This window comes from Schistocerca americana, chromosome X (assembly GCF_021461395.2).
Source record: "Schistocerca americana isolate TAMUIC-IGC-003095 chromosome X, iqSchAmer2.1, whole genome shotgun sequence".
In the NCBI taxonomy this organism is placed as follows: Eukaryota; Metazoa; Arthropoda; class Insecta; order Orthoptera; family Acrididae; genus Schistocerca; species Schistocerca americana.
In genome coordinates, this window is record NC_060130.1 from 583,410,745 (window position 1) to 583,432,536 (window position 21,792).

The 21,792-nt window shown below is 39.6% G+C and overlaps 1 protein-coding gene and 1 pseudogene across 1 annotated transcript in view; one reads left to right on the top strand and one right to left on the bottom strand.

Annotated features, from left to right (window-relative positions):
• The window catches only part of LOC124555229 (glycine dehydrogenase (decarboxylating), mitochondrial), a 316,302-nt gene that overhangs the window by 186,777 nt on the left and 107,733 nt on the right, over nucleotides 1-21,792 (bottom strand). The window lies entirely within an intron of this gene.
• On the top strand, nucleotides 4,230-4,347 carry LOC124557507 (annotated as a pseudogene).

Below are 21,792 nucleotides of genomic sequence, written 5' to 3' on the forward strand. Positions count from 1 at the left end.
GATACCAGAGTACACTTTTACAGAAAAGTAAAAGCACAGGGATTGGTCTTGTATGCAGGTCAGAGTAGACTGAGGGGCCCCCTAGGGCTCATCAGTGACAAAAAAAACCAGTCCCGCATCCAACATCCTACCAATCCTATTAAGACGAAAGACAGTTATGGAGTAAATAATGCTTTCTACTCAGGAGATTCATAATAGTAAAAGTGAGAAGGCTAAAAACATCAGTTGGCCTATTAATAAAAAAGAAAATTGAGAGAAATAATCACAGCAGTAGCTGTGTGGGGAAAGGCAAGTGTCCTCCAGGGCTCTGCATGTGACATGAGCTGTCCTTCTTCCTCTGATCCATTATAGTATGAATATGCAAAAGTGTGAACAAATTTTTAGTGGATCTTCATTTACTATGTGGTATTGAAATTTTAATTCCTGAATACTGCATTCCAATTCCACTCCTAAGTGTGCTAAAAACAATAATTAACAAAAGTTTGCACAGGAATATGCCCTTTTGTTGCTCTGTATTTCCTCGTATTATGTATTCCTGTGGTTTTTTTCCCAGTTTTATGTATTCACAATGTGGGGAATATTTTGGTGTTTAGTAGATCCAGAACTTCTACAAAAGTGTGTGCATGGAAAAACTCAAAAGCCTAATGAAAGTTAAGACTCTCTGGGGGGGGGGGGGGGGGGGGGGGGACACCAAGACATTTGTTTCCACAACTGTTGATGAAGTTGCAGCATGTGATGTTGTTCAGTTTTTAACTGTGCTAATCTTGGCAGACTGTGGTCTCTACAGAGGCTAGTACTTGATCCAGGAGCTGTAAAAATCTTGCAAAAGATGTTATCAGTGTTCTGTTCCACAGATATTTTTAATAATGGTATATCAAACTTTGTACAAAAATACATTAATTTTGTTCTGGCAGATGCAAGCAAAAGAAGCACCCCCCCCCCCCCCCCCCCCAAACACAGGATGTGGCAGAAGATTCCCAAACACCAGCCATCTCACCTACACACTGAAGGTGGTTTAAAATGTTACACTTGAGAATAAAAAACACTTTCATGGAGAAAACAGAACCATTTCAACTGTCCATGCATTGTCCTCAAGGATTAGAGGTAAAGTACCTGGAAGACGACACTTAACATTGAGAGCCAGGGGGAGGGACATTCCACCGGGATATGAGCTCCTGTCTGCAAGAGTCCAAAATCACAATGTGGGGGTGGCTCAATACACAGCATAAAACTGTTGGTTAACCTGGTATGACCGATGTGGAGATGACAAGAGGATGGTGGATTCCTTCTGGGAAATATGGAATGAGTGGTGGCATGCAGCAGTACTCTCCTTCATAGAGCAGAGTTTGTTGTATGGTGCCAGTAGTCTACCAAATCTTGCTTTATCTACAAGTGAAGAGAGGTTTTATTTGCACATTCAAATCCACACCTGGCATCATCAAAGTGAATGTGGGATGAGGAATCACTTCGCCAGTCAAACGCTCAGCTAGTTAATTCCCTGGGATACCCACATGACTTGTGACCCAGAGATAGACATCTGAGCAGGCAATATGACTGAGATTAAAAAGAAAATCATGAATAGCAGATATTACAGGATGACAAGTAACATTGATCAGTGGCCTGGAGACTGCTCACTGAGCCACCACACATTAAAATGTGGCCGAGGGAGGTTGAATTAACAAAATAAATGGTCTGTTATTGGCTGTCAGCTCTATTGCAAAAACACTCATCAAATGTTATTCCTGACTGGTGGGATATGTAAAAGCTTATACCATCCTATCAATGATTTTAGAGACACCAGTATAAGTGATAGTAGCACCTAGTGCTCCTGAAGAACTGAGAGGAGTGGACACCAACAGGTTATGGGAGTGACAACCTTTTGAACCTTGTAATACATTGGTCCTAATTCACAGTCTGGCTACCAACCAAGAGAGAGTGTGCTGGAAAACACAGAGAGCACATTCTAAGGTTAGGTGAAGGTCCCGGAAAAGGGCATCAAGGTGCATTCCAGCTGGTAATCCCAACTAAGGGTGGGTGTCAGGGAGTAGATTTACTTTGTATGCAGAAATAATTTGATAAGTTGGATGATTAGGAAATTTTTGGATGGTGACTGCATAAGTGAAGAAGACTTGATACAAGCAGAAATGAATAGGGTAGCTCCACATTTTGATGAGGACTATTCCAGAAAGCACCAGTGGCCAGTCTTACTCTGCAGTGGCGCAGTGCTCAGCACACTGGACTCACATTTGGAAGAAAGATGGCTCAAACCTGTGTCCAGCTATCCTGGTTTAGGTTTTCCGTAGTTTCCCTACATCATTTCAGGCAAATGCTGGGATGGTTCCTTTAAAAGGGCATGGCCAACTTCTTTCCCCATGCTTCCCTAATCCAATGGGACTGATGACATCGCTATTTGGTCCCTACCTACCTACCTACCTACCTACCTACCTACCTACCTACCTACCTACCTACCTACCCACCCACCCTCCCCACAGAGATGGACTGGATCCACTAGTTTCAAAGCTGAAGGTGCCACTGAGCCATAAACCTGGCAATCATAGTCTATTTGGGATGAGACCAGGGCCTAATAAATATGGGGCAGAGAAGTGTGATGTGCAACCCAAGCAGAGTGGGCAAGGAAGCAAAATGTGTTAAACTTCCGCATGCAACTAGTCTATAGTTTACAGATATGGAGTAGTCATGTCAGCTTTTTTCAAAGAGCAATCTCAAAAATTGGGACTGCGCAACAATCCAAATGCTGGGTATGCTAGTAGTGTTGTGGGTTAGGATGGTGCAATGACAAAAATGCATGACTCATGTTTTCACAGGAGAGGATTGGGAACCATGGGATAGGATCCAAGCAGAGATTGTTCAGCACCTTGGAGCTGGTGTTCAGCCAAGGCTACAGAGTGGGAATTAAACCAAACGCAAAAGTTTCTGTTGATCCATTGTGGAATCTAGACAGCAGCCAGTCAAATATTTACCAAGAAAAATTGCCAAATGGCCATATGTTTTCTGAAGTTACTTTATTTACATGACAATCAGTTTCAGCATGCCATCCCCTATACACTCCATATACAGACTATCAGATGCACCAATACTTGCATACTGGATCTATCAGTATCAGGATTTTATGAATTTCTGTTGGAGTGTTTACTTCAATGATTTGGCAAGTAACTTCTGAAAACATATGGCTGTTTGGTGATTTTTCCTTGGCAAATGTAAGAGTCATCGATATACGGTACAGGCGTGACCTCAGGCCTGATGAAAGTCACTAGATTATTGGTCGTGAAGATGTGATGAGGAAGAGTGTAACACTCAGCACAGAGCACTGCAAGCCTCCATTTTCTTGGATCTGTGAGAAATCAAGTGACATACCAGCTCTAACCTGAAGCAACTGGTGGGATAAAAACTTGTGAATAGAAGCCACTGGGGAGCCTCAAAAGCCACAGTCATGAAGGGTAAGTAAAATTTGAGGGCACCTAGTGGTGTCATATGCCCCATGTAGATCAAAAATGACTGCAGTGAAGTGTTGATGTTTAGGAAAAGCCTGTTGGAGAGCCGTTTCCAACCTAACCAGATGGTCAGTTGTGGATTGTCTGCTTTGGAAACCACACTGATAGAGGGACAAAAGGCCCCAAGATTCATAATTCCAGCATAATTGTTAGGTTACCATCCCTTCAAGTAATTTGCAGGCTCACTGGTGAAGTTTCTTGTTTGGTGGCTGTTGATGGACATTGTATTTCTGCTTGGCTTAAGGATTTGGACAATGATACTATACCACCATTGTTAAGGTAAGATGCCTTTGAGCCAAGGAGATGGAGCCTTTGAATAACATTCAGAGGTTGGATCATTTGATTATGAATCAAATCAGGGCCTGGGAACGTATTGTGTGAGGAGGCTAGAGCCTGAAGCAGTTCCCTGTCAGTGGAAGATTCATTATATAATTCGCGGCAGGGGTGAAATGTAGGAAGATGTCATCAGTTTGTCATTTGTGCATTCAAAAGGTAGCCAGGGAAAAGATGATATTGGCACTGTAACAATGTGGGTCACAAGGTGCACAGCAGAAACAGTACAAAGACAACCCTGAAGGAAGAGATCAAGAACAGTTTTTTATTTTTGGCAGCCCAGAAGACTACAGAGCTTGGCCTGCACCTGGGATGAAGAGGCATACATTCCCGAGGAGGAGACATAGTGTTCCCACCATTACTTATTAGTGAGTTGAATTAGTAGCCAATGGCTGTGCCACAGTGGTAACACCAGTTCCCGGCAGATCACCGAAGTTAAGCACTATCGGGCTGGGCTAGCACTTGGATGGGTGACTATACGGTATGCCGAGTGCTGTTGGCAAGTGGGGTGCACTCAGTCCTTGTGAGGCAAACTGAGGAGCTACTTGATTGAGAAGTAGCGGCTCCGATCTCGTAAACTGACATACAGTTGGGAGAGAGGTGTGCTGACCACATGCCGTCCATATCCGCATCCTGTGATGCCTGTGGGCTGAGGATGACACGACGGCTGGTCAGTAGCACTGGGCCTTTCAAGGCCTGTTCGGATGGAGAGTTTGAGAGAGGAGTTGAATTAGTGAGCCTTAATGTAATATCTCTTAAAAGTGAGGATGTTGGTCTGTTTGGTCCACCATGACACCAGCTGGTGGTGGAAGGGGCCTGTAGAAAGGGGATAGCAGTTTCAGTGGCGAGGGTGATTAGGTCAGTGACGTCTCCCACAACCTTGTAGACGCAATCTGAAAGAGAGGGACAAAAGGAAGAGAGGAATATAACAGGAAGTTGGCTCTTTGAAGTTCCCAGCATGATAACTGGTCTGGCAGGTGTTGTTGAGGAAGTGATAGGATCATTGGAAAGTGGTAACTGTCTCAAAGATCATTGTAGTGAAGCCACGAGATTGGAGGAAGAGATCGTAAGGTCAGTAGCTGATGTGGGCATGAGTACAGTCATTGAGAAGATACCAATCAAGGTTGAAAAGGAGCTTGTCAATCGGAAAGCTCCTACCAGACGAAGTGGTAACTCCCCATGTGGAGTGGTAGGCATTGAAATCACCTAATTGGAAAAAAGGGTGGCAGAGTTGTTGGACTGAGGTGTTCATCTCAAGATAAATAAGTGGCCCGCGTGGAGGTTATTAAACATTCAAATAGTGATCACTGTGCTAGTAGGCACACACACTGCTATTGCTTCCAACAATGACAGCATTTGTGTGAGCCAATGCACAAACCCCTCCAATGATGATGATGATGATGATGATGATTGGTTTGCAGGACGCTCAACTGCACAGTCATCAGCACCTGTACAGTCTCAATTTTTTACACAGTCCAATCTAGCCACTGTCACAAATGATGATGAAGAAATGATGAGGACAACACAAACACCCAGTCCTGGGGCAGAGAAAATCCTCAACCTGGCTGGGAATCGAACCCAGGACCCTGTGATCCAGAGGCAGCAATGCTAGTCACTAGACCACAAGCTGTGGACAAATCCCTCCAGATGCTCTGTCAGTGTCAGTTCAGTTTCTACAGAATGCACAGTAACTTTGATGAGAAGGGGAATGGTCATCAATGAAGTGTGTATCTTAAACAACAACATAGAATGCAGAACAAGGGGAAATTAGTTCTTGTAGTCTGGAAGGTGACAGAATACTCATTACAGTTCCACATAATCATTACAGTCTTAGAAAAGAACAAGCTCCATAGAATTTGTCTCTAATAACAGCAATGATTAGTAGTTCATATTTTATGTGTGGCAGAATATAAAGAACAAGCACTGTCTTGAACTTTTCCTTGGTTGTGGTTAACGTATTCAATTGCGTATTGTCAGAACGAGTTACAAGTAAAGCGCTCACCACTAATAGCAAAAGGTACAAGAGAGGAATCAGGAGTTGCTGGGAAGAACTAACAGTGGTAGGGTGTACTCATTGATTTGAAAAGATATAAAGCCACTGTAAGACACCTCTCCAGATAAGGCTGAACTATCGGCAAATAAAGTGTTCTTAACTTGACCTCTTAAGTGTTTGCACTCTTATCCACTTTCAATTAAGCAAACTTCTCCACTCCATTACAAAATCGTCTGTGCTAAGTATCCTAGGAGACTTTCTCCCTCACTGTGGTGAAGGTAGGTTAGTTGAACTCAGCTCACATTGTTCTGATTGGGCCACGCAGGCCACACCTTCGACTAATGCTGGTGACAAGACCTATGCTGGGACGTGATGTAAAATTTCTGGTGTCAGGTGTGTGGAGTGTGTTGTGTGTTGTGTAGTGGCATTCCAAAGTAGGGATCAGGTGACAGAATATCTGAGGAGATGTTGGTAGACTGTCAGAATCACTCCCTCAAACTGTGAACAGCAAGAAGATGGATGAACAAGCCTGTGGAACAGGAGAAAAGAAGGAGACACCATCCTGAAAGCCCAGCAGATACTTGGTGAACTTGTCTAGGCTGGAAAAGTTGCAGAAGAGCCCAGCATAGGAACAAATACTTGTAGAACAAACTACAAGGGAAACCATCAGAACTATAGCACCATAAACACACAGGGTTCAGGTAAGTGACAACAGCAATAGTTTTAGGACTCTGTGTATAACACTGTATTAGCATAACATGACTTCAACCAGTAGTTCAGATGTTGGAGGCATCAGTGCAAAGGATGTTCTTTTATTAGTAAATTGGTCATTTAGTATGGGAAAGTCCAAACTTAAGGAGTTCATTGAGAATGTGGATGTGGTGTTTGAAATAGTCCAAACAGATGATAAACCACCACTATTTCAATACACGAAGTCTTATATTACAGGAGAAGCTAAGGCAAATTTAACTGTCCTGGAGAGAGCTAAGAACTGATATCAAGTGGACACAGTCTTGGAAGAAAATTATTCATGTAAGTGCACCATGGACTATTATGCCTGTAGGGTGTTTCAGGCCATGCAACATGTAGGGGAAGCAATAGCATCATGGGCTAATCAAATGGATAAATTATAAAAATTATTCAAAGAGGCAGCCACCAGAGTGACAGAGGTGGCACAACTGCAAAGTGTATTAGAACTGGTATGCACACTAGGATGGACTTAATTCATACAGAGCACAGTAAGTGACAGGATTCAGACACTTACGCCAAGCCAGGGTGAACCATTAGCTTAGATGACACATTTTACGTAGCGCTGCAAGAGGAAAGCGTGCTATTGTCCACAAGTGAAAAGGGCCGGTTCCTGAGTGTCTCATCAGATAGTTGACATTTGGAATAACACGGGAGGAATACGTTATAACTGTGAGCAGATAGGTGACATGGCTAGAAACAGTGGGAAGCCAAAGGGAACTACAAGGGTATGACAGGTAGCAAAATCCATGAAGAAGGAAGAAGTGAAGTGCTCTCAGAACTTCTTTTATCACTACAATAAACAAGGGCACACCAGTGGTCAATGTAAAAGAATAATCATTTGTGGAAAGTCCAAAATGTGTGGGCATCAAGCACTGAATCGTAAAACACCTAGGTGTCACACGTGCATCCAATATGGGCACAATAGACCCCAGTGCAATGAGAAATTTGGGATCATATCCAGAAGTAAAAAGGGAAACTAAGAGTGCGGAACATGAAGCAGTCAGATGTTACAACAACAAAATGGCCAAAAGTTAGTCATAGACTGCAAAGAAAAGACCAAAATTATGATGGCATATTGTTACAAATTAGGAAGGGAGTTATGGTTATTAATAGACACCAGGACCCATATAAGCATTATACCGGAATAGAGTCTCACAAAAGAAGTAGTAGCTAGCAGGGTAGATATCTGTAGAATAAAGGGCATGACAAGGTACAGTACACACACTGGGAAACCTGAATTTGCAATTACTAATAACAGAGAAAGTGCCAATGAAGCACAAGCTCCATTTCACAGGGAGAGGATCAGATATTAATTATGGTATAGTAGGAAGCAACTTCCTGAGGAAGCAAAAGGTTGTGATTAATTATCATGTGAGGGAAAGCAAAACACAGGGTCAAAGTATTCCACTGGTGGTAGGTGGAGCAATACTGCAAATTTTTAGTAAACACGTGGGCTGAGTAACAAAAACTAATTATTAGACAACCCAAAAAAGTGATATGTAATGAAAGCAGCCATGTTTTGAGAGTGTCTGTGAGCCACACTGCAAAGAAAATGAAAATGAATGGAAATAGGATCTGTGAATAAGAGGGTAAGTCCTTCACAAAATATGGATAAAAACAGTGTACATCACAGGATGGTGAAGGAAAAAGTAGTAAGATATGTATACCAAAGTCAAGTCGTGGGACAAAAAGTAATGAATTACCCCTAAGGCAAAACAGCATGGCACCAGAAAGTCACATGAGAAAGATTGTACAGGGTGAGACAAATAAAAGTGGTCTGCACAAGTGGATAAGATTCAACGTGAATGTATGCATATAACCACATCCCAACAGGATGGAGCAACTGCCCGTACAGCCATTTGACCTTTAGAGCATATTTAGACAATCTTCACACCTGACAGAGATGCTAGCAGAGGTTGCTCTGGTCGCGGCTGTAGCTGACCATCCTGGTAACCTGATCTGTCAGTGTGTGATTACTTCATGTGGGGACCCTTCATGTCTAAGGTGTATCACTACAACCCTCAGTCTTCAACAACTGCAGCAGAACTCTTTGGATGAGATTGCAGCAATTTCAGCAGTCCAGCTTCGATCCACTTCCAGCAACTTGTTGACCAGGGATTAAAATTGCCAAGAGATGAATAGTGGTCACTTTCAGCATATTCTATCGTCAGGTTATTACTGTATTTCCTCTGCTATGCTGTGTGTCTTTGTACCCTGGAACTCTGTTCTCCCGGCCACTTTTATTTGCCCCGCCCTATATATGCTTCATGTTATTCCACTTGGGGGGGGGGGGGGGGGGGGGGAGGAGGCAATCTACACTGGTATGGTAGAGCATTTGTTCAGATTACTTGTTTTGGCAAAACTATATTGCCATTTTTCAGACCTGCAGACCATAGACCAAATAAGCACAAAAACTAGGTGTGAGATATCTACATAACATTTTTAACATAATATGTATGCATAGTGTGCCTCATGCACTAGACTTCGAAGCATCTCATCCAGGTGTACAATAATTTGTATCACATAATAAACAGACATTCAAAGAACATACATGAGATATTATACAGGGTGTTACAAAAAGGTACGGCCAAACTTTCAGGAAACATTCCTCACACACAAAGAAAGAAAATATGTTATGTGGACATGTGTCCGGAAACGCTTACTTTCCATGTTAGAGCTCAGTTTATTACTTCTCTTCAAATCACATTAATCATGGAATGGAAACACACAGCAACAGAACGTACCAGCGTGACTTCAAACGCTTTGTTACAGGAAATGTTCAAAATCCCCTCGGTTAGGGAGGATACGTGCATCCACCCTCCATCGCATGGAATCCATGATGCACTGATGCAGCCCTGGAGAATGGCATATTGTATCACAGCCGTCCACAATACGAGCACGAAGAGTCTCTACATTTGGTACCGGGGTTGCGTAGACAAGAGCATTCAAATGCCCCCATAAATGAAAGTCAAGAGGATTGAGGTCAGGAGAGCATGGAGGCCATGGAATTGGTCCCCCTCTACCAATCCATCGGTCACCGAATCTGTTGTTGAGAAGCGTACAAACACTTCGACTGAAATGTGTAGGCGCTTCATTGTGCATGAACCACATGTTGTGTCGTACTTGTAAAGTCACATGTTCTAGCAGCACAGGTAGAGTATCCTGTATGAAATCATGATAACATGCTCCATTGAGTGTAGGTGGAAGAACTTGGGGCCCAATCAAGACATCACCAACAATATCTGCCCAAACGTTCACAGAAAATCTGTGTTGATGATGTGATTGCACAATTGTGTGCGGATTCTTGTCAGCCCACACATGTTGATTGTGAAAATTTACAATTTGATCACATTGGAATGAAGCCTCATCAGTAAAGAGAACATTTGCACTGAAATGAGGATTGACACATTGTGGGATGAACCATTCGCAGAAGTGTACCCGTCAGGCCAATCAGCTGCGGATAGTGCCTGCACACGCTGTACATGGTACGGAAACAACTGGTTCTCCCGTAGCACTCTCCATACAGTGACGTGACCAACGTTACCTTGTACAGCAGCAAGTTCTCTGACGCTGACATTAGGGTTATCGTCAACTGCACGAAGAATTGCCTCGTCCATTGCAGGTATCCTCGTCATTCTAGGTCTTCCCCAGTTGCGAGTCATAGGCTGGAATGTTCCGTGCTCCCTAAGACACCAATCAATTGCTTCGAATGTCTCCCTGTTGGGACACATTCGTTCTGGAAATCTGTCTCTATACAAACGTACCGCGCCACGTCTATTGCCCTGTGCTAATCCATACATCAAATGGGCGTCTGCCAACTCCGCATTTGTAAACATTGCACTGACTGCAAAACCACGTTCGTGATGAACACTACCTGTTGATGCTATGTACTGATGTGCTTGATGCTAGTGCTGTAGAGCAATGAGTCGCATGTCAACACAAGCACCGAAGTTAACATTACCTTCCTTCAATTGGGCCAACTGGTGGTGAATCGAGGAAGTACAGTACATACTGACGAAACTAAAATGAGCTCTAACATGGAAATTAAGTGTTTCTGGACACATGTCCACATAACATCTTTTCATTATTTATGTGTGAGGAATGTTTCCTGAAAGTTTGGCCGTACCTTTTTGTAACACCCTGTATATGCATGTCAAACGTAAAACAATCATATAAAAATCATACACAATGCACCAAATATACATGCTCATGCTTGCTTAAAAGCTGCATACAGAATGCAGATCCTACATATTGCAGTCAGCCACCAGGTGGCACCACAAACTGAAATACAACATTTTGTATAAAGCCTAGGCACAAATATAAATCTGCTTACATGTTCACAATGAAATTGTACTGAGAATGATCCAAATTAGTGCATAGAAAGAATTTTATATTTTTTTTAATATTTAAAAAGCAATTTCTAAAAATTTTTTTATATTATGAAATATTTATCTTTATAATTCCTTGTTAACCATAAGAGAATGTCTATGTATCTATGAAGAAGTAAGATGTACAGTATGTTCAAAATAAATAAATCAATGAACGGACATCAAAGCGCCACCTCATGTGTATTGAACAAGAGAGATGGTGTAGGTAGTTCACATTAAAACTTTCAAACATTATATTATATTTATATAAAGGCAACATAAAAAGATTTTACAGTTGTAATCTTAATCTCCTTACACAAATAACTCACATTATACAATGCTGCCAGGACAGTATAATTGAGGGGGCAGCGCAACTGTGGTCTAATCCTTTCCGATGTGAAAATTAAAATTAGGCTCCATCTGTTGCCATTTGGATGAACCATTCTCCTACCACATGGTTAGTCCAATTCGTAATATGTATGTTGCTACAAAGCCTTTAATCTTTGCCCTAAAAATATTTCAGTTCTCTGAGTGCAGCAGTGCTCCAACCTCAGAAAGTCAATGAAAAGTGAGAACCAAGTCCCATGTAACAAAAACAACAAACAACAACAACAACAACAAAGATAGCTGACGTTAGAGATAATGATAACTAAAGAAACACTGAAAATTACAAAATTAACATGAAAAATTCAGGAAATTGTGCAAGAGAAAGAACAAGAAATGTAAATTCATGGGCAAGAAACATTAAAAAACAGAAAAGGAATACAGGAGAAGAGTATGTAGGTAGCACCGGCAAGCAAGACAAGGAACATAAACAAGTTCTGCCATGTGGTTGTGAACATAAGTATTATGAATGACTTAGAGAAGCAGAATGTGAAGCAGTGTTCAAGAGTTCTGGGATATTGTTGATTTTTGCACACAAAATGCATTCCTTAATGGGTGTGTCATAGTGAAAGGTGTTTTGGAAAGGTATGGTGCTAACAGAAATGAAAGCAGGAGACAGAACACATACAAGTACCACGTTTTAGTTCAGGACTGTGACAAAAGGATTTGTAAAATAGCATTCCTGTCCTTGTTTGGGATTAATACTGAGCGACTTTCTAGGGCACTAGAAAAGAAGCAGAGAGAAGGAACAACAAAATTTGATGGCTATGGACATCATGCAAACTGACCCTATAAAACTAGTGACCATAAACATACTTTAGTTGTAAATATAATTTAGTTGAAATCAAATTAATAGTTTCCCACTACATGAGTCTTACTTTAGTAGAGTTTCTGCTCCAAACAGAAAATACTTGCCTAAAGGCCTAAATGTTTCTGTTACATATAAACTTTGTTAGTGGGATAAAACATGAACCTGATTCCTGTGACACTGTTGGTGAGTACCATGTATCTACAGGGATATTTTTAACAAAAAATTCAGTCTCTTCTTTGCCACCCCATCTACTGACACCTTGCAAAGTTTGTGATTCTCTGCATATAAAGTTTCAGATGCAGAGAATGACGCTCAAAAAAAAAAAAAAAAAAAAAAAAAAAAAAAAAAAAAAAAAAAAAAAAAAATGCGGCCAGAGTTAAACTTGCACCAATTAAAGGCACAAGCAGTATATACAAACCTGAAAGCTGATACAGCTTGTTCCAAAGAACATAGCTCTGTAAAAATTATTAAATTTGCAGCAAGCATGACCACCTTTACATTCGCAAACTAATGAGGGTCGTCGTGTTTTTTTTTTTTTTTTTTTTTTTTTTTTTTTTTTTTTTTTTACAAAAGGCAGCTCTGGATGTATACAAATGATGGAAAATGGAGGGCCAGAAAATATTGCTGAATTTGATGCTGATGAAATAATTTCATGTTTAGTTAAGTGTTCCTCTGCATGTCTACAAGATATTGATCAATTAATTATGTATTCTGATAATTGTTGTGCACAAAACAAACATATGTATTTCTTGTGCTTCTGGTTACAAATTATCCACAAAAAATAGGCAAAGAGCATACATATTTAGTTTCAGGTCATAGTTATCTGCCATGTGATAGGACTTTGGGCTAATTGAGAAGAAAAATTCGGAGCAAAAATATATTTATACACCTGCTGAGTGGGCACAAATTATTAGAAATACTAGGACAGGCAAAAAAAGATTTAACATTACTGAGATGCAACAGGCTGATTTGATTTTGTAAGCACAAAGCCTAGGTATCTGTTAAATGAATTAACTAATCACTTGAAAATACATTGTGAAGTATTCCCATTCAGAGATAGATTCATGTAGTTATGTAAATTATATTGTAAAAGGACTGAGGTGAAGAGAGAAACACACATTAGCTCTACAATATGTTGACTTCACACAAAAATGTTGCAAACAAAATTAGGGACATTTGTGACATTTTGAAATATGTATCTGCAGTTAATTGTCGATTTTATAACTGTGTCATTTCTCATAATAGGACTGAGGAAGCCCAGGCAGATGATATGGAGGATGATGATGTTCTTTTTAATCTACCTTATTATGTGTAGGCTAATAAACAGAGTACTAACAATGATGGATCTTGATCAGTCTGTTACTAAAGGTAACTATCGCACTTACGAAAAATCAGATAAATATGAGTTTGTACACACTTATGGATAGAAAAGACATATTGTATATCCCGTTTATTAGTTTTTGAAAATTGGGCAATGAACAAGCCATGAGTTGTTTATATGTACAAAATTACCATTTTCACAATGTGTGAGGTAACTCCCTCTGCCACTGGGATCTTCATTAGTTAATTTTTTAGTGAAAATCTCTTCGTAAAACTTATATAAAGGAGTTAAGATACCACGTGTTTCTTTTCATGTAAAATGTCTAACTTTCATTCAAACAAATTTCTTGGCCTCCCCTATGTACAAAGGAACTTCAGTGTAACTGAGGTCTAGCATAATAATTAACTACTCCATGAAAATTTATGTACCATTGCAGTTAAACAGACAAAGCATCATATAACATACTACAAGCAACAGACTTGGATGCTTCAAATTCTAAGAAAAATCACAATCAAATAACTTGAACTTGCTTTTTCTCCAGTCTTTAAAAGAAGTGGGATAGACCATTGTTGCGTGGACTGCTCACTCCTAAGTGCAACGAAAGCTATTGCTTCTTGTCTAAGTGAGTTTAATCCAACTACAGACACTAAAAAGGACACAGATTGTTCTACTTAGTTACATATGAAAATAATGTTGTCATTACACATGCCTTACAATATTGAGCTTGTACATTATAGCTCAAATTTTAGGTAGTCGATTGATGCATGATGTCTTGGTATAGGGAAAGGAGACATGGTGGTAATAATGAACCAGATATCAGTATTTAAACACAATGTGCACTGAAATAAACTGCAGCATTATAAATGGTAGAGTTTCAAGCTCCCAATTACTTCCATATCATTACTCATGCATTGAAAACAGGAATCTATATTCATTATAGACCGTGTATGTAAAGCATGGGAATGAACATGCTGAGAAGGAACTGCTACAGTCACCAACACTGTATACAAACCATTTATATTAGGACTGGTCATGGCGTGCCAAACATCATGTGAACCGAGTGTGCGAGAGGCATGCAGACCACAGCTCTGTCTGTCTAAGGCTATGCTTGTACCTTTCTCATGAGTCCTTGGTACAGCATGACATTTCATTTAATATTGCAATGTGGCATTTTTCGATCAGTTCAACTCTCTTCAGTTCAGCGGTGTTATGGCCTCAGTGCAGTTTACTCTTCACTATTTGTTCATTGTATGAAGGACATTCACAGGCCCAGTGAATGTTTGCACAAAAAGAGGCAGTAAGCAATCTATCATCACAAGTCTTTAAAAACTAATGGAAATGATAGATGAGAAGGATGAGAATTCTCAAAATACGTTATGTTGCTGCATAACTGATAGATACTGCAAATTTACTTAAAAATGAAAGAACAAAAAAGTACAATAATTGAATGACAGGATTCATGAAGAATCACTTTGTGCTAAATTTGCAGGCATGCAGCCCATGAAGAAACTGATGGTATGGATAGCAAAATTTCTGAACTGGCAAACATTATTCCACTGTCAGTTGGAACTGTTTCTGATGGAACTGATGAAGAGATGAAGAGTGTGGAGACTTTATATATTACTGCTAAGTGTGTTGGCTAAGTCAAGGGACATACCTGGAACAATTTTTCAGTTTAAAACTCATTATTTTTTACTTTATGAAAGAAAATGGGGTAAAGGAACGAAAATGAGAACAGATAGAACGGATTGCAGACTCTGCATTTTGTGTGGACTTGACTCAACATTGCCTATAATAAGACTTTGCAAGGTGAGAAGAAAAGGACACATTCCGACAAACATATTCCAGTTACCTAACCTCACTGCCGTTAAAGAGAACATGAAATTTGAAGAATTCATTGTGACCTTGAAAGACTTACAAGAATAATTTCCAAAATGTTTTGAGGACACTGCCAATGTTACATCTGTTTTAAGGCTGTTTTCAAGACCATTTGTCATTTCTGTTGAAAGCATGTGCAAATGTAACTGACTGACCTGCAAGGTAATTCCTGACAAATCCATGACAAATCCTATTATGTTACAACAGTCTAGAACATCCACATTGCTTTTCTGGGGTAGAGTTTCCACGCCTGCAAAATGAGGTTGCAAAAGTGCTACACTATTTCAGTCACATATTTGTGTGAAAGATCTTTTTTTGACTATGAAACTAATCAAGTCATGATAACTTGGCAACATGAGCGTGATAATCAATGAAACTGCCTGCGTTTGTCCATATGCCGACAGTTTACCAGATAAATATATTGTCTTCAATGTGCCAAAAATAAATAGTAGTGGAGATTTGGTTGGTTTGTGACCTTTTTTGCTGAGAAACATGGAATATAAATTTAAATTATAAGCAGTGCAACTCGGTTGTGTTCACACTTTCCCCCTCTCCCTGCTCCAAGCACTCAGACAATGTAGTATGGCAGTGGGCCAAATGTGCAGCGAGACTGAGTGCTAAATCACTCATGCCAGGGCACGACCCACAATCTGAAATCTTGATTACCCTTGATTTATATTGTATACTGCATACAATATAGCATGAACTTTAGGTAGCAACTGAAACTGTAACGTGATGTCTTGATACAAACATCAAAAACAGTTTTGCCTCACCTCGGTTCTGAGAGTTTCGGAACCTGTACAGAAAATTGGAGTTGATATCAACATAAACATCATTTCTACCCTTTTTATTGCTCATGAAAACCACACATTGCATGTTGTACCACCATACAGCGAGATCTTTAGAGCTGGTGGCCCAGTTGCTGTACACACCGGTACCTCTAATACCCAGTAGCACGTCCTCTTGCATTGATGCGTGCCTGTATTCGTTGTGACATACTATCCACAAGTTCATCAAGGCACTGTTGGTCCAGATTGTCCCACTCCTCAACGGCAATTCTGCGTAGATCCCTCAGAGTGGTTGGTTGGGTGCGTCATCCATAAACAGCTCTTTTCAATCTATCCCAGGCATGTTCGATAGGGTTCATGTCTGGAGAACATACTGGCTACTCTAGTTCTGTGATGTAGTTATCCTGAAGGGAGTCATTCACAAGACGTTCACAATGGGGGCGGAAATTATCGTCCATAAGGCGAATGCCTCGCCAATATGCTGCCGATATGGTTGCACTATCGGCTGGAGGATGGCATTCACGTATCGTACAGCCGTTACGGCGTCTTCCATGACCATCAAGGCATATATCGGCCCCACATAATGCCACCCCAAAACAGCAGGGAACCTCCACCTAGCTGCACTCTCTCTGGACAGTGTGTCTAAGGTGATCAGTTTGACCGAGCTGCCTCCAAACACATCTCCGACGATTGTCTGGCTGAAGGCATATACGACACTCATCAGTGAAGAGAACGTGATGCCAATCCTGAGCGGTCCATCTGTACCACACTGCATGGCGTTGTGGTTGCAAAGATGGACCTCGCCATGGATGTAGAGAGTAAAGTTGTGCATCATGCAGCCTATTGTGCGCAGTTTGAGTCGAAACAAGACATATTGTGGCTGCACAAAAAGCATTATTCAACATGGTGGTGTTGCTGTCAGGGTTCCTCTGAGCCATAATCCATAGGTAGTGGTCATCCACTGAGTAGTACCCTTAGGCGGCCTGAGCAAGGCATGTCATCAACAGTTCCTGTCTGTCTATATCTCCTCCATGTCTGAACAACATCACTTTGGTTCACTCCGAGATGCCTGGACACTTCCCTTGTTGAGAGCCCTTCCTGGTGCAAAGTAACATTATGGACATGATTGAACTGCAGTATTGACTGTCTAGGCATGGTTGAACTACAGACAACATGAGCCGTGTACCTTCTTCCTGGTGGACTGACTGGAAGTGATCGGCTGTTGGACCCCCTCCACCTAACCGGCACTGCTCATGCATGGTTGCTTACATCTTTGGGTGAGTTTAGTCACATCTCTGAAAAGTCAAAGGGATTGTGTCTGTGATACAATATCCATAGTCAATATCTATCGTCAGTATTTCTGGGAACCGGGGTGATACAAAACTGTTTTTGATGTGTATATTCCAGTGGGCATGTAGAAACCAACAAGGCAAAACCAGTCCCAAATAAAATCATCAAACACTTCTTAGTGTAAAGTCAAGTTGGTACTATAATGGAATCATTATGTTACCTTACATAACATAGCATCAAAATTTTATAGTTCTGAAAAACTCATATGGAATTTAATTAGTGCACCTTTTGATGTCATACGAGACACTTATGATGCCACTTAGACTTCAAGCACCATTCCATAATGGCATTTTTATTTATATTTTTTGTATACTTTTTATTTTATTTAAGGTAAATTGTCTAATATGTATCTATAATACCATGATTTGCATATTATAGTAAGAATTGCATTCTCTGTGCTTCTGTCACATGATAAAAAGGGTTTCCCCATCTTGTGGCATTCAGGTTTTGGACCTGCAATGGTCTATTGTACACGTTATGTGAGGATAACATGTTCCACTTTTAGTGCTCCCGACTTATTTAAAAATTATGTGATAAAATAATCTCTAAGCAGATCTAATGGTATACAATGGTTTTCTTAAAAAGGAATATTACTTTTTCTCTTTTTGGATATACAAAAACTTATTGTCTTTTTCTTTTTATGATGTGCTTGAATCTTGAAATAACAGGATGAAACATACGTGTAGCATGCACTGCACATCATATTCCAAGTAATGGTGGTTTCTTTTTATCCACTTTTTCATGGTACGGTGTGTGCTGCACCTAGACATCGAGCACAGTTTTGTCTAGACATCAAATTTTATGGTTATAACTTTAATATCATGTTACATAAGGTTAAGTAATGATTGTATTATAGTACCAACTTGACTGTACATTGAGAAGTGTTTTATAGTTTTATTTGGAACTGGTTTTGTCTCATTGATTCTACATGTCCTCTGGAATACATCAAGACATCAAGCGACAGTTTCAGATGGTACCTGGAGTTCATACTGAACTGCATGTGGTATACAATATAAATAGTTTTTATAGTGGTGATGAATATAGCAGTTAATTCTCAATATGTTTGTTCCCATACTTAATGTATACTGTCTATAATGAAATTATACTCTTGTTTTTAATCCAAGAGTGATTATCTGGAAGTAATTGGTAACTTAAAACTCTACTATGTATAACGTTGAACCTATACCTTAGTGCACACTGTGTTTTAGTACTGATATCTGGTTTATTATTATCATCATGTCTCCTTTGTTATACCTAGACATTGTGTACCAATCTGGTACCTAAACTTTGAGCTATAAGGTATGAGCTCCATATTGTGAGGTATGTGTAATGATTGTAGGTCCCCATTTTGTAAACTAATGACTACATTAGTTTTGTATGTAACTTAGATATCAATCTGTGTCCTTTTCAGTGTCTATAGTTCAATTAAAATCACCCAGACATTGAGCAATAGCTTTCATTGCATTTAGACTTTTACTGTAATGTTGGTATTGTATAATATGGCTTATTTGTCCAAGGAGATTAATATTGAAATTTTAAAATATTTTTATATTTCCTTTTTATAAATATAATATAAAATTATTTTCAAAAAGTCTTAACATGAACTATCTATACTGTATCTTGTTCTCTACATCTGAGATGGTGCTTCGACAACTTGTTCATCGATGAAGTAAGTTTTAATGTGCTGAATGTCTTGTTTCTTTAAGGCACACTGAATCATAACTATGGATATGCAGTATGTTCCCTTGTGGTTAACAAAGAATTATAAAGTTAAATATTTTATAATAAAAACACTTTTTAAGAAGTTTCTTTTTAAATATAAAAAATATGCTCCTATTTGGATGATTCTCCATATAATTTTAATGTAAACGTGTATACAGATTTATATTTGTGCCTAGGCTTTATACAAAATCCAGTATTTCAGTTTGTTATCACTTTGGTGCCACCTGGTGGCCGACTGTAATATATACCATGTTTACTACCCAATCTCAGTCTGTATGCGGCTTTTACGCAAACATGAGCACGTATATTCTGTGCACTGGGTATGATTTTTAAATAATGATTGTTCCACCTTAGATACACAGATATCCTATGCCGTGCATGTCCTTGTAGTGTGTATTTGTTGTGTGCCACAAATCATTGTACTAATGGATGAGATGCTTTGAAGTGTAGTGCATAAGGTACATTATGGATACATGTTATGTAAAAACGTTATGTAGATATCTCACACCCAGTTTTTGTGCCTACCTGGTCTATGCTTTACCGACCCAATGATGGCAACATAGTTTTGCTGAAACTGGTAATCTTAATAAATGCTCTACTAAAGCAACCTTGGCATTTTTAAGTGTGTTACTTCTATTTTTACATGAAAATAAGTCCTGGGAAACAAAAAAAATGTTAAGGAATTGTGTAGAAACGTGGTATAATCACAGTAATGAAACAGAAGTGATTATTCCCAAAGAGAAAGTAATGTCAGGTGTGTATATCACCGAATCTTTGGTACAAGTAAAGCTAGGGAAACGTATTCTTGGCGTATTAAATACAAGGGATGCTGAGTGTGATCTGAGCACATCATAAGTATTAGAAGAACCAACAGATAAAGTAATACCAATACAAGCCATACAGGAAGGAAGTAATGGTATGGGCAAGTATGGAAACTACATGATTTTAATAAAGAAGAGTAACACAGACTGGGGAAAACTCTTGTAGTGAATACTATGATGTATTTTATCTAAAAGGTGACAAATGACAAATGCAGAAATAGTAAGGCATGCACTCCCAATTGTGCCATAATATGAGGGAAAGTTTTTGAATATATGTCTGTATAGAATACCAGAAGCACAAAAGGTCGAATTATGGGAGAAAATTGAGAAAACATTTAATGGGGATCTACAGGGTGAGTCACCTAACATTACCACTGGAAACACCTCTCAAACCACAACAAACACTGAATAACCAATTCCGCAGACTGAATGTGAGGAGAGGGGCTGATGTAACTGGTTAATAAAAATCACTGAGAAATGCACAGAAGTACGATTTTCAGCACATACTTATGTTTTTTTTAATGAAACCTGTTATTATTTTTAACACAACAGAAAATAAAAAAAATACTTAATCAATGCCATTTCTTATATTGTAAAATGTCAATTACATCCAGAGTAATTTGCAACGTAAAATTGATGCTAGAGTAACTACTCAGCAGTTCAATGATGGGTATCAGAGAGAACTGAATTAATTAGCAATACAAAAAGAACAGTGATTTAATGTAGCTACTGAAGAGACATGAACAGCATGTTACGTCCACATGGGAACATTTTTATTAGTTTTTTTTTCTCTAAAGAATACTGTACAGCACTGATTTGTTAGATGAAAATGCACATTAGCATGAGAATGTAGTTAAACTTACAAATTTGGATTTTGTTTTCAATTACAGAATGTAGAAGAGTGTCCTGACATTTTAAGCTAATAAATTTTCAAAGTGGTGCCCATCATTTGCTGCACATATTTGCAATCTACAGCATAATGAATGTCTTACACAACACAGTACATTTGGTGTAATGTTCCAAAGTCTGTCTCAAAATGATGTTTCATATCCTCTCGGTCTGTAGGCACAACATGGTACACGTTCTCCTTTAATGTACCCCACAGAAAGAAGTCTTAAGGTGTAAGATCAAGAGAACGGGCTGGCCAATTTGTGTGACCCCCATGTCCTATAAAATGCCCGTTGAACATTCTGTCAAGGGTCAGCTTAGTATTCATTGCAGAATGTGCAGGAGCACCATCATGTTGATACCACATACGTCTAGGCGTTTCCAGCGGGACATTTTTTAGCAATGTTGGTAGATCATTTTGTAGAAACTCTATGTATTTTGCAGCTATTTGGGTGCCTTCAATGAAGTGAGGACCAATGAAATGGTCGTCAATTGCTCCACACCATATATTTACATTAAATGGCGCTATCGCTCTACCTGTTGAAGCCAGCGAGGATTGTTCATGGACCAGTAATGCATGTTTCGTAAATTAACTGCACCTTGGTTTGTGAAACCTGCTTCATTGGTAAACAGGTAGAACTGCAATGCATTCTCTGTTAATGCCCATTGACAGAAATTCACTCTATTATTAAAGTCATCTCCATGTAATTGCTGATGCAGTGACACATGATACGGGTGAAATTTGTGACGAAGTATGCACATTACACTACTTTGACTCATTGCAGTGCCTCTAGCGATGCCATGTGAACTCATATGTGGGTTCATGGAAACAGCAGCTAACACACCAACTGCACCTGCTTCTCCTGTGATGGGT